The sequence below is a fragment of the Astyanax mexicanus genome, unplaced genomic scaffold (genome assembly GCF_023375975.1).
Source record: "Astyanax mexicanus isolate ESR-SI-001 unplaced genomic scaffold, AstMex3_surface scaffold_36, whole genome shotgun sequence".
Classification (NCBI taxonomy): domain Eukaryota; kingdom Metazoa; phylum Chordata; class Actinopteri; order Characiformes; family Acestrorhamphidae; genus Astyanax; species Astyanax mexicanus.
In genome coordinates this window covers 517501-525000 of record NW_026040046.1, presented here as the reverse complement: position 1 = coordinate 525000, position 7500 = coordinate 517501, and the positions used below count along the sequence as shown (strand labels likewise).

The 7500-nt window shown below is 46.7% G+C and overlaps 31 non-coding genes and 2 pseudogenes across 31 annotated transcripts; all 33 read right to left on the bottom strand.

The window, feature by feature from the left end:
- Nucleotides 1-2: 2 nt before the first annotated feature.
- Nucleotides 3-121, bottom strand: LOC125792442 (5S ribosomal RNA). The gene has a single exon (XR_007432174.1). It is a non-coding gene; the product is annotated as a 5S ribosomal RNA (ribosomal RNA).
- Nucleotides 122-231: 110 nt separating this feature from the next.
- Nucleotides 232-350, bottom strand: LOC125791417 (5S ribosomal RNA). The gene has a single exon (XR_007431143.1). It is a non-coding gene; the product is annotated as a 5S ribosomal RNA (ribosomal RNA).
- A 110-nt stretch (nucleotides 351-460) lies between these two features.
- On the bottom strand, nucleotides 461-579 carry LOC125791416 (5S ribosomal RNA). The gene has a single exon (XR_007431142.1). It is a non-coding gene; the product is annotated as a 5S ribosomal RNA (ribosomal RNA).
- A 110-nt stretch (nucleotides 580-689) lies between these two features.
- Nucleotides 690-808, bottom strand: LOC125791415 (5S ribosomal RNA). Its single transcript, XR_007431141.1, has one exon. It is a non-coding gene; the product is annotated as a 5S ribosomal RNA (ribosomal RNA).
- A 110-nt stretch (nucleotides 809-918) lies between these two features.
- Nucleotides 919-1037, bottom strand: LOC125791414 (5S ribosomal RNA). Its single transcript, XR_007431140.1, has one exon. It is a non-coding gene; the product is annotated as a 5S ribosomal RNA (ribosomal RNA).
- A 110-nt stretch (nucleotides 1038-1147) lies between these two features.
- On the bottom strand, nucleotides 1148-1266 carry LOC125792667 (5S ribosomal RNA; annotated as a pseudogene).
- Nucleotides 1267-1376: 110 nt separating this feature from the next.
- On the bottom strand, nucleotides 1377-1495 carry LOC125792028 (5S ribosomal RNA). Its single transcript, XR_007431760.1, has one exon. It is a non-coding gene; the product is annotated as a 5S ribosomal RNA (ribosomal RNA).
- Nucleotides 1496-1605: 110 nt separating this feature from the next.
- On the bottom strand, nucleotides 1606-1724 carry LOC125791412 (5S ribosomal RNA). The gene has a single exon (XR_007431138.1). It is a non-coding gene; the product is annotated as a 5S ribosomal RNA (ribosomal RNA).
- Nucleotides 1725-1834: 110 nt separating this feature from the next.
- Nucleotides 1835-1953, bottom strand: LOC125791411 (5S ribosomal RNA). The gene has a single exon (XR_007431137.1). It is a non-coding gene; the product is annotated as a 5S ribosomal RNA (ribosomal RNA).
- A 110-nt stretch (nucleotides 1954-2063) lies between these two features.
- On the bottom strand, nucleotides 2064-2182 carry LOC125791410 (5S ribosomal RNA). The gene has a single exon (XR_007431136.1). It is a non-coding gene; the product is annotated as a 5S ribosomal RNA (ribosomal RNA).
- Nucleotides 2183-2292: 110 nt separating this feature from the next.
- LOC125792362 (5S ribosomal RNA) lies at nucleotides 2293-2411 on the bottom strand. Its single transcript, XR_007432094.1, has one exon. It is a non-coding gene; the product is annotated as a 5S ribosomal RNA (ribosomal RNA).
- Nucleotides 2412-2521: 110 nt separating this feature from the next.
- Nucleotides 2522-2640, bottom strand: LOC125792060 (5S ribosomal RNA). The gene has a single exon (XR_007431792.1). It is a non-coding gene; the product is annotated as a 5S ribosomal RNA (ribosomal RNA).
- Nucleotides 2641-2750: 110 nt separating this feature from the next.
- LOC125791409 (5S ribosomal RNA) lies at nucleotides 2751-2869 on the bottom strand. Its single transcript, XR_007431135.1, has one exon. It is a non-coding gene; the product is annotated as a 5S ribosomal RNA (ribosomal RNA).
- Nucleotides 2870-2979: 110 nt separating this feature from the next.
- On the bottom strand, nucleotides 2980-3098 carry LOC125791408 (5S ribosomal RNA). Its single transcript, XR_007431134.1, has one exon. It is a non-coding gene; the product is annotated as a 5S ribosomal RNA (ribosomal RNA).
- Nucleotides 3099-3208: 110 nt separating this feature from the next.
- Nucleotides 3209-3327, bottom strand: LOC125792059 (5S ribosomal RNA). The gene has a single exon (XR_007431791.1). It is a non-coding gene; the product is annotated as a 5S ribosomal RNA (ribosomal RNA).
- A 110-nt stretch (nucleotides 3328-3437) lies between these two features.
- LOC125791660 (5S ribosomal RNA) lies at nucleotides 3438-3556 on the bottom strand. Its single transcript, XR_007431392.1, has one exon. It is a non-coding gene; the product is annotated as a 5S ribosomal RNA (ribosomal RNA).
- A 110-nt stretch (nucleotides 3557-3666) lies between these two features.
- Nucleotides 3667-3785, bottom strand: LOC125792039 (5S ribosomal RNA). Its single transcript, XR_007431771.1, has one exon. It is a non-coding gene; the product is annotated as a 5S ribosomal RNA (ribosomal RNA).
- Nucleotides 3786-3895: 110 nt separating this feature from the next.
- Nucleotides 3896-4014, bottom strand: LOC125791406 (5S ribosomal RNA). The gene has a single exon (XR_007431132.1). It is a non-coding gene; the product is annotated as a 5S ribosomal RNA (ribosomal RNA).
- Nucleotides 4015-4124: 110 nt separating this feature from the next.
- Nucleotides 4125-4243, bottom strand: LOC125791405 (5S ribosomal RNA). The gene has a single exon (XR_007431131.1). It is a non-coding gene; the product is annotated as a 5S ribosomal RNA (ribosomal RNA).
- Nucleotides 4244-4353: 110 nt separating this feature from the next.
- LOC125791659 (5S ribosomal RNA) lies at nucleotides 4354-4472 on the bottom strand. Its single transcript, XR_007431390.1, has one exon. It is a non-coding gene; the product is annotated as a 5S ribosomal RNA (ribosomal RNA).
- A 110-nt stretch (nucleotides 4473-4582) lies between these two features.
- Nucleotides 4583-4701, bottom strand: LOC125792038 (5S ribosomal RNA). The gene has a single exon (XR_007431770.1). It is a non-coding gene; the product is annotated as a 5S ribosomal RNA (ribosomal RNA).
- A 110-nt stretch (nucleotides 4702-4811) lies between these two features.
- On the bottom strand, nucleotides 4812-4930 carry LOC125791404 (5S ribosomal RNA). The gene has a single exon (XR_007431130.1). It is a non-coding gene; the product is annotated as a 5S ribosomal RNA (ribosomal RNA).
- A 110-nt stretch (nucleotides 4931-5040) lies between these two features.
- On the bottom strand, nucleotides 5041-5159 carry LOC125792129 (5S ribosomal RNA). The gene has a single exon (XR_007431861.1). It is a non-coding gene; the product is annotated as a 5S ribosomal RNA (ribosomal RNA).
- A 110-nt stretch (nucleotides 5160-5269) lies between these two features.
- Nucleotides 5270-5378, bottom strand: LOC125792797 (5S ribosomal RNA; annotated as a pseudogene).
- Nucleotides 5379-5488: 110 nt separating this feature from the next.
- Nucleotides 5489-5607, bottom strand: LOC125791403 (5S ribosomal RNA). The gene has a single exon (XR_007431129.1). It is a non-coding gene; the product is annotated as a 5S ribosomal RNA (ribosomal RNA).
- A 110-nt stretch (nucleotides 5608-5717) lies between these two features.
- On the bottom strand, nucleotides 5718-5836 carry LOC125791884 (5S ribosomal RNA). The gene has a single exon (XR_007431616.1). It is a non-coding gene; the product is annotated as a 5S ribosomal RNA (ribosomal RNA).
- A 110-nt stretch (nucleotides 5837-5946) lies between these two features.
- LOC125791402 (5S ribosomal RNA) lies at nucleotides 5947-6065 on the bottom strand. The gene has a single exon (XR_007431128.1). It is a non-coding gene; the product is annotated as a 5S ribosomal RNA (ribosomal RNA).
- A 110-nt stretch (nucleotides 6066-6175) lies between these two features.
- LOC125791401 (5S ribosomal RNA) lies at nucleotides 6176-6294 on the bottom strand. The gene has a single exon (XR_007431127.1). It is a non-coding gene; the product is annotated as a 5S ribosomal RNA (ribosomal RNA).
- A 110-nt stretch (nucleotides 6295-6404) lies between these two features.
- Nucleotides 6405-6523, bottom strand: LOC125792228 (5S ribosomal RNA). The gene has a single exon (XR_007431960.1). It is a non-coding gene; the product is annotated as a 5S ribosomal RNA (ribosomal RNA).
- A 110-nt stretch (nucleotides 6524-6633) lies between these two features.
- LOC125791400 (5S ribosomal RNA) lies at nucleotides 6634-6752 on the bottom strand. The gene has a single exon (XR_007431126.1). It is a non-coding gene; the product is annotated as a 5S ribosomal RNA (ribosomal RNA).
- A 110-nt stretch (nucleotides 6753-6862) lies between these two features.
- LOC125791658 (5S ribosomal RNA) lies at nucleotides 6863-6981 on the bottom strand. The gene has a single exon (XR_007431389.1). It is a non-coding gene; the product is annotated as a 5S ribosomal RNA (ribosomal RNA).
- Nucleotides 6982-7091: 110 nt separating this feature from the next.
- On the bottom strand, nucleotides 7092-7210 carry LOC125792037 (5S ribosomal RNA). Its single transcript, XR_007431769.1, has one exon. It is a non-coding gene; the product is annotated as a 5S ribosomal RNA (ribosomal RNA).
- Nucleotides 7211-7320: 110 nt separating this feature from the next.
- Nucleotides 7321-7439, bottom strand: LOC125792358 (5S ribosomal RNA). Its single transcript, XR_007432090.1, has one exon. It is a non-coding gene; the product is annotated as a 5S ribosomal RNA (ribosomal RNA).
- Nucleotides 7440-7500: the final 61 nt, after the last annotated feature.

Below are 7500 nucleotides of genomic sequence, written 5' to 3'. Positions count from 1 at the left end.
AAAGCTTACAGCACCTGGTATTCCCAGGTGGTCTCCCATCCAAGTACTAACCAGGCCAAACCCTGCTTAGCTTCCGAGATCAGACGAGATAGGGCGTTCTCAGGGTAGTGTGACCGTAAGCCATTGCAGAGCTCTCATCAAGACTACTTATGCAACTTCATCTATGTTGGGTTTCAGATAACAAACTAGTAATGTATAACAAGACCATGGTAATGGAAGCAAGAGGGGAAAAGCTTACAGCACCTGGTATTCCCAGGTGGTCTCCCATCCAAGTACTAACCAGGCCAAACCCTGCTTAGCTTCCGAGATCAGACGAGATCGGGCGTTCTCAGGGTAGTGTGACCGTAAGCCATTGCAGAGCTCTCATCAAGACTACTTATGCAACTTCATCTATGTTGGGTTTCAGATAACAAACTAGTAATGTATAACAAGACCATGGTAATGGAAGCAAGAGGGGAAAAGCTTACAGCACCTGGTATTCCCAGGTGGTCTCCCATCCAAGTACTAACCAGGCCAAACCCTGCTTAGCTTCCGAGATCAGACGAGATCGGGCGTTCTCAGGGTAGTGTGACCGTAAGCCATTGCAGAGCTCTCATCAAGACTACTTATGCAACTTCATCTATGTTGGGTTTCAGATAACAAACTAGTAATGTATAACAAGACCATGGTAATGGAAGCAAGAGGGGAAAAGCTTACAGCACCTGGTATTCCCAGGTGGTCTCCCATCCAAGTACTAACCAGGCCAAACCCTGCTTAGCTTCCGAGATCAGACGAGATCGGGCGTTCTCAGGGTAGTGTGACCGTAAGCCATTGCAGAGCTCTCATCAAGACTACTTATGCAACTTCATCTATGTTGGGTTTCAGATAACAAACTAGTAATGTATAACAAGACCATGGTAATGGAAGCAAGAGGGGAAAAGCTTACAGCACCTGGTATTCCCAGGTGGTCTCCCATCCAAGTACTAACCAGGCCAAACCCTGCTTAGCTTCCGAGATCAGACGAGATCGGGCGTTCTCAGGGTAGTGTGACCGTAAGCCATTGCAGAGCTCTCATCAAGACTACTTATGCAACTTCATCTATGTTGGGTTTAAGATAACAAACTAGTAATGTATAACAAGACCATGGTAATGGAAGCAAGAGGGGAAAAGCTTACAGCACCTGGTGTTCCCAGGTGGTCTCCCATCCAAGTACGAACCAGTCCAAACCCTGCTTAGCTTCCGAGATCAGACGAGATCGGGCGTTCTCAGGGTAGTGTTACCGTAAGCCATTGCAGAGCTCTCATCAAGACTACTTATGCAACTTCATCTATGTTGGGTTTCAGATAACAAACTAGTAATGTATAACAAGACCATGGTAATGGAAGCAAGAGGGGAAAAGCTTACAGCACCTGGTATTCCCAGGTGGTCTCCCATCCAAGTACTAACCAGGCCAAACCCTGCTTAGCTTCCGAGATCAGACGAGATCGGGCGTTCTCAGGGTAGTGTGACCGTGAGCCACTGCAGAGCTCTCATCAAGACTACTTATGCAACTTCATCTATGTTGGGTTTCAGATAACAAACTAGTAATGTATAACAAGACCATGGTAATGGAAGCAAGAGGGGAAAAGCTTACAGCACCTGGTATTCCCAGGTGGTCTCCCATCCAAGTACTAACCAGGCCAAACCCTGCTTAGCTTCCGAGATCAGACGAGATCGGGCGTTCTCAGGGTAGTGTGACCGTAAGCCATTGCAGAGCTCTCATCAAGACTACTTATGCAACTTCATCTATGTTGGGTTTCAGATAACAAACTAGTAATGTATAACAAGACCATGGTAATGGAAGCAAGAGGGGAAAAGCTTACAGCACCTGGTATTCCCAGGTGGTCTCCCATCCAAGTACTAACCAGGCCAAACCCTGCTTAGCTTCCGAGATCAGACGAGATCGGGCGTTCTCAGGGTAGTGTGACCGTAAGCCATTGCAGAGCTCTCATCAAGACTACTTATGCAACTTCATCTATGTTGGGTTTCAGATAACAAACTAGTAATGTATAACAAGACCATGGTAATGGAAGCAAGAGGGGAAAAGCTTACAGCACCTGGTATTCCCAGGTGGTCTCCCATCCAAGTACTAACCAGGCCAAACCCTGCTTAGCTTCCGAGATCAGACGAGATCGGGCGTTCTCAGGGTAGTGTGACCGTAAGCCATTGCAGAGCTCTCATCAAGACTACTTATGCAACTTCATCTATGTTGGGTTTCAGATAACAAACTAGTAATGTATAACAAGACCATGGTAATGGAAGCAAGAGGGGAAAAGCTTACAGCACCTGGTATTCCCAGGTGTTCTCCCATCCAAGTACTAACCAGGCCAAACCCTGCTTAGCTTCCGAGATCAGACGAGATCGGGCGTTCTCAGGGTAGTGTGACCGTAAGCCATTGCAGAGCTCTCATCAAGACTACTTATGCAACTTCATCTATGTTGGGTTTCAGATAACAAACTAGTAATGTATAACAAGACCATGGTAATGGAAGCAAGAGGGGAAAAGCTTACAGCACCTGGTGTTCCCAGGTGGTCTCCCATCCAAGTACGAACCAGGCCAAACCCTGCTTAGCTTCCGAGATCAGACGAGATCGGGCGTTCTCAGGGTAGTGTGACCGTAAGCCATTGCAGAGCTCTCATCAAGACTACTTATGCAACTTCATCTATGTTGGGTTTCAGATAACAAACTAGTAATGTATAACAAGACCATGGTAATGGAAGCAAGAGGGGAAAAGCTTACAGCACCTGGTATTCCCAGGTGGTCTCCCATCCAAGTACTAACCAGGCCAAACCCTGCTTAGCTTCCGAGATCAGACGAGATCGGGCGTTCTCAGGGTAGTGTGACCGTAAGCCATTGCAGAGCTCTCATCAAGACTACTTATGCAACTTCATCTATGTTGGGTTTCAGATAACAAACTAGTAATGTATAACAAGACCATGGTAATGGAAGCAAGAGGGGAAAAGCTTACAGCACCTGGTATTCCCAGGTGGTCTCCCATCCAAGTACTAACCAGGCCAAACCCTGCTTAGCTTCCGAGATCAGACGAGATCGGGCGTTCTCAGGGTAGTGTGACCGTAAGCCATTGCAGAGCTCTCATCAAGACTACTTATGCAACTTCATCTATGTTGGGTTTCAGATAACAAACTAGTAATGTATAACAAGACCATGGTAATGGAAGCAAGAGGGGAAAAGCTTACAGCACCTGGTGTTCCCAGGTGGTCTCCCATCCAAGTACGAACCAGGCCAAACCCTGCTTAGCTTCCGAGATCAGACGAGATCGGGCGTTCTCAGGGTAGTGTGACCGTAAGCCATTGCAGAGCTCTCATCAAGACTACTTATGCAACTTCATCTATGTTGGGTTTCAGATAACAAACTAGTAATGTATAACAAGACCATGGTAATGGAAACAAGAGCGGAAAAGCTTACAGCACCTGGTGTTCCCAGGTGGTCTCCCATCCAAGTACTAACCAGGCCAAACCCTGCTTAGCTTCCGAGATCAGACGAGATCGGGCGTTCTCAGGGTAGTGTGACCGTAAGCCATTGCAGAGCTCTCATCAAGACTACTTATGCAACTTCATCTATGTTGGGTTTCAGATAACAAACTAGTAATGTATAACAAGACCATGGTAATGGAAGCAAGAGGGGAAAATCTTACAGCACCTGGTATTCCCAGGTGGTCTCCCATCCAAGTACTAACCAGGCCAAACCCTGCTTAGCTTCCGAGATCAGACGAGATCGGGAGTTCTCAGGGTAGTGTGACCGTAAGCCATTGCAGAGCTCTCATCAAGACTACTTATGCAACTTCATCTATGTTGGGTTTCAGATAACAAACTAGTAATGTATAACAAGACCATGGTAATGGAAGCAAGAGGGGAAAAGCTTACAGCACCTGGTATTCCCAGGTGGTCTCCCATCCAAGTACTAACCAGGCCAAACCCTGCTTAGCTTCCGAGATCAGACGAGATCGGGCGTTCTCAGGGTAGTGTGACCGTAAGCCATTGCAGAGCTCTCATCAAGACTACTTATGCAACTTCATCTATGTTGGGTTTCAGATAACAAACTAGTAATGTATAACAAGACCATGGTAATGGAAGCTAGAGGGGAAAAGCTTACAGCACCTGGTATTCCCAGGTGGTCTCCCATCCAAGTACTAACCAGGCCAAACCCTGCTTAGCTTCCGAGATCAGACGAGATCGGGCGTTCTCAGGGTAGTGTGACCGTAAGCCATTGCAGAGCTCTCATCAAGACTACTTATGCAACTTCATCTATGTTGGGTTTCAGATAACAAACTAGTAATGTATAACAAGACCATGGTAATGGAAACAAGAGCGGAAAAGCTTACAGCACCTGGTGTTCCCAGGTGGTCTCCCATCCAAGTACTAACCAGGCCAAACCCTGCTTAGCTTCCGAGATCAGACGAGATCGGGCGTTCTCAGGGTAGTGTGACCGTAAGCCATTGCAGAGCTCTCATCAAGGCTACTTATGCAACTTCATCTATGTTGGGTTTCAGATAACAAACTAGTAATGTATAACAAGACCATGGTAATGGAAGCAAGAGGGGAAAATCTTACAGCACCTGGTATTCCCAGGTGGTCTCCCATCCAAGTACTAACCAGGCCAAACCCTGCTTAGCTTCCGAGATCAGACGAGATCGGGAGTTCTCAGGGTAGTGTGACCGTAAGCCATTGCAGAGCTCTCATCAAGACTACTTATGCAACTTCATCTATGTTGGGTTTCAGATAACAAACTAGTAATGTATAACAAGACCATGGTAATGGAAGCAAGAGGGGAAAAGCTTACAGCACCTGGTATTCCCAGGTGGTCTCCCATCCAAGTACTAACCAGGCCAAACCCTGCTTAGCTTCCGAGATCAGACGAGATCGGGCGTTCTCAGGGTAGTGTGACCGTAAGCCATTGCAGAGCTCTCATCAAGACTACTTATGCAACTTCATCTATGTTGGGTTTCAGATAACAAACTAGTAATGTATAACAAGACCATGGTAATGGAAGCTAGAGGGGAAAAGCTTACAGCACCTGGTATTCCCAGGTGGTCTCCCATCCAAGTACTAACCAGGCCAAACCCTGCTTACCTTCCGAGATCAGACGAGATCGGGCATTCTCAGGGTAGTGTGACCGTAAGCCTTGGCAGAGCTCTCATCAAGACTACTTATGCAACTTCATCTATGTTGGGTTTCAGATAACAAACTAGTAATGTATAACAAGACCATGGTAATGGAAGCAAGAGGGGAAAAGCTTACAGCACCTGGTTTTCCCAGGTGGTCTCCCATCCAAGTACTAACCAGGCCAAACGCTGCTTAGCTTCCGAGATCAGACGTTCTCAGGGTAGTGTGACCGTAAGCCATTGCAGAGCTCTCATCAAGACTACTTATGCAACTTCATCTATGTTGGGTTTCAGATAACAAACTAGTAATGTATAACAAGACCATGGTAATGGAAGCAAGAGGGGAAAAGCTTACAGCACCTGGTATTCCCAGGTGGTCTCCCATCCAAGTACTAACCAGGCCAAACCCTGCTTAGCTTCCGAGATCAGACGAGATCGGGCGTTCTCAGGGTAGTGTGACCGTAAGCCATTGCAGAGCTCTCATCAAGACTACTTATGCAACTTCATCTATGTTGGGTTTCAGATAACAAACTAGTAATGTATAACAAGACCATGGTAATGGAAGCAAGAGGGGAAAAGCTTACAGCACCTGGTATTCCCAGGTGGTCTCCCATGCAAGTACTAACCAGGCCAAACCCTGCTTAGCTTCCGAGATCAGACGAGATCGGGCGTTCTCAGGGTAGTGTGACCGTAAGCCATTGCAGAGCTCTCATCAAGACTACTTATGCAACTTCATCTATGTTGGGTTTCAGATAACAAACTAGTAATGTATAACAAGACCATGGTAATGGAAGCAAGAGGGGAAAAGCTTACAGCACCTGGTATTCCCAGGTGGTCTCCCATCCAAGTACTAACCAGGCCAAACCCTGCTTAGCTTCCGAGATCAGACGAGATCGGGCGTTCTCAGGGTAGTGTGACCGTAAGCCATTGCAGAGCTCTCATCAATACTACTTATGCAACTTCATCTATGTTGGGTTTCAGATAACAAACTAGTAATGTATAACAAGACCATGGTAATGGAAGCAAGAGGGGAAAAGCTTACAGCACCTGGTATTCCCAGGTGGTCTCCCATCCAAGTACTAACCAGGCCAAACCCTGCTTAGCTTCCGAGATCAGACGAGATCGGGCGTTCTCAGGGTAGTGTGACCGTAAGCCATTGCAGAGCTCTCATCAAGACTACTTATGCAACTTCATCTATGTTGGGTTTCAGATAACAAACTAGTAATGTATAACAAGACCATGGTAATGGAAGCAAGAGGGGAAAAGCTTACAGCATCTGGTATTCCCAGGAGGTCTCCCATCCAAGTACTAACCAGGCCAAACCCTGCTTAGCTTCCGAGATCAGACGAGATCGGGCGTTCTCAGGGTAGTGTGACCGTAAGCCATTGCAGAGCTCTCATCAAGACTACTTATGCAACTTCATCTATGTTGGGTTTCAGATAACAAACTAGTAATGTATAACAAGACCATGGTAATGGAAGCAAGAGGGGAAAAGCTTACAGCACCTGGTATTCCCAGGTGGTCTCCCATCCAAGTACTAACCAGGCCAAACCCTGCTTAGCTTCCGAGATCAGACGAGATCGGGCGTTCTCAGGGTAGTGTGACCGTAAGCCATTCCAGAGCTCTCATCAAGACTACTTATGCAACTTCATCTATGTTGGGTTTCAGATAACAAACTAGTAATGTATAACAAGACCATGGTAATGGAAGCAAGAGCGGAAAAGCTTACAGCACCTGGTGTTCCCAGGTGGTCTCCCATCCAAGTACTAACCAGGCCAAACCCTGCTTAGCTTCCGAGATCAGACGAGATCGGGCGTTCTCAGGGTAGTGTGACCGTAAGCCATTGCAGAGCTCTCATCAAGACTACTTATGCAACTTCATCTATGTTGGGTTTCAGATAACAAACTAGTAATGTATAACAAGACCATGGTAATGGAAGCAAGAGGGGAAAATCTTACAGCACCTGGTATTCCCAGGTGGTCTCCCATCCAAGTACTAACCAGGCCAAACCCTGCTTAGCTTCCGAGATCAGACGAGATCGGGAGTTCTCAGGGTAGTGTGACCGTAAGCCATTGCACAGCTCTCATCAAGACTACTTATGCAACTTCATCTATGTTGGGTTTCAGATAACAAACTAGTAATGTATAACAAGACCATGGTAATGGAAGCAAGAGGGGAAAAGCTTACAGCACCTGGTATTCCCAGGTGGACTCCCATCCAAGTACTAACCAGGCCAAACCCTGCTTAGCTTCCGAAATCAGACGAGATCGGGCGTTCTCAGGGTAGTGTGACCGTAAGCCATTGCAGAGCTCTCATCAAGACTACTTATGCAACTTCATCTACATTGGGTTTCAGATAAC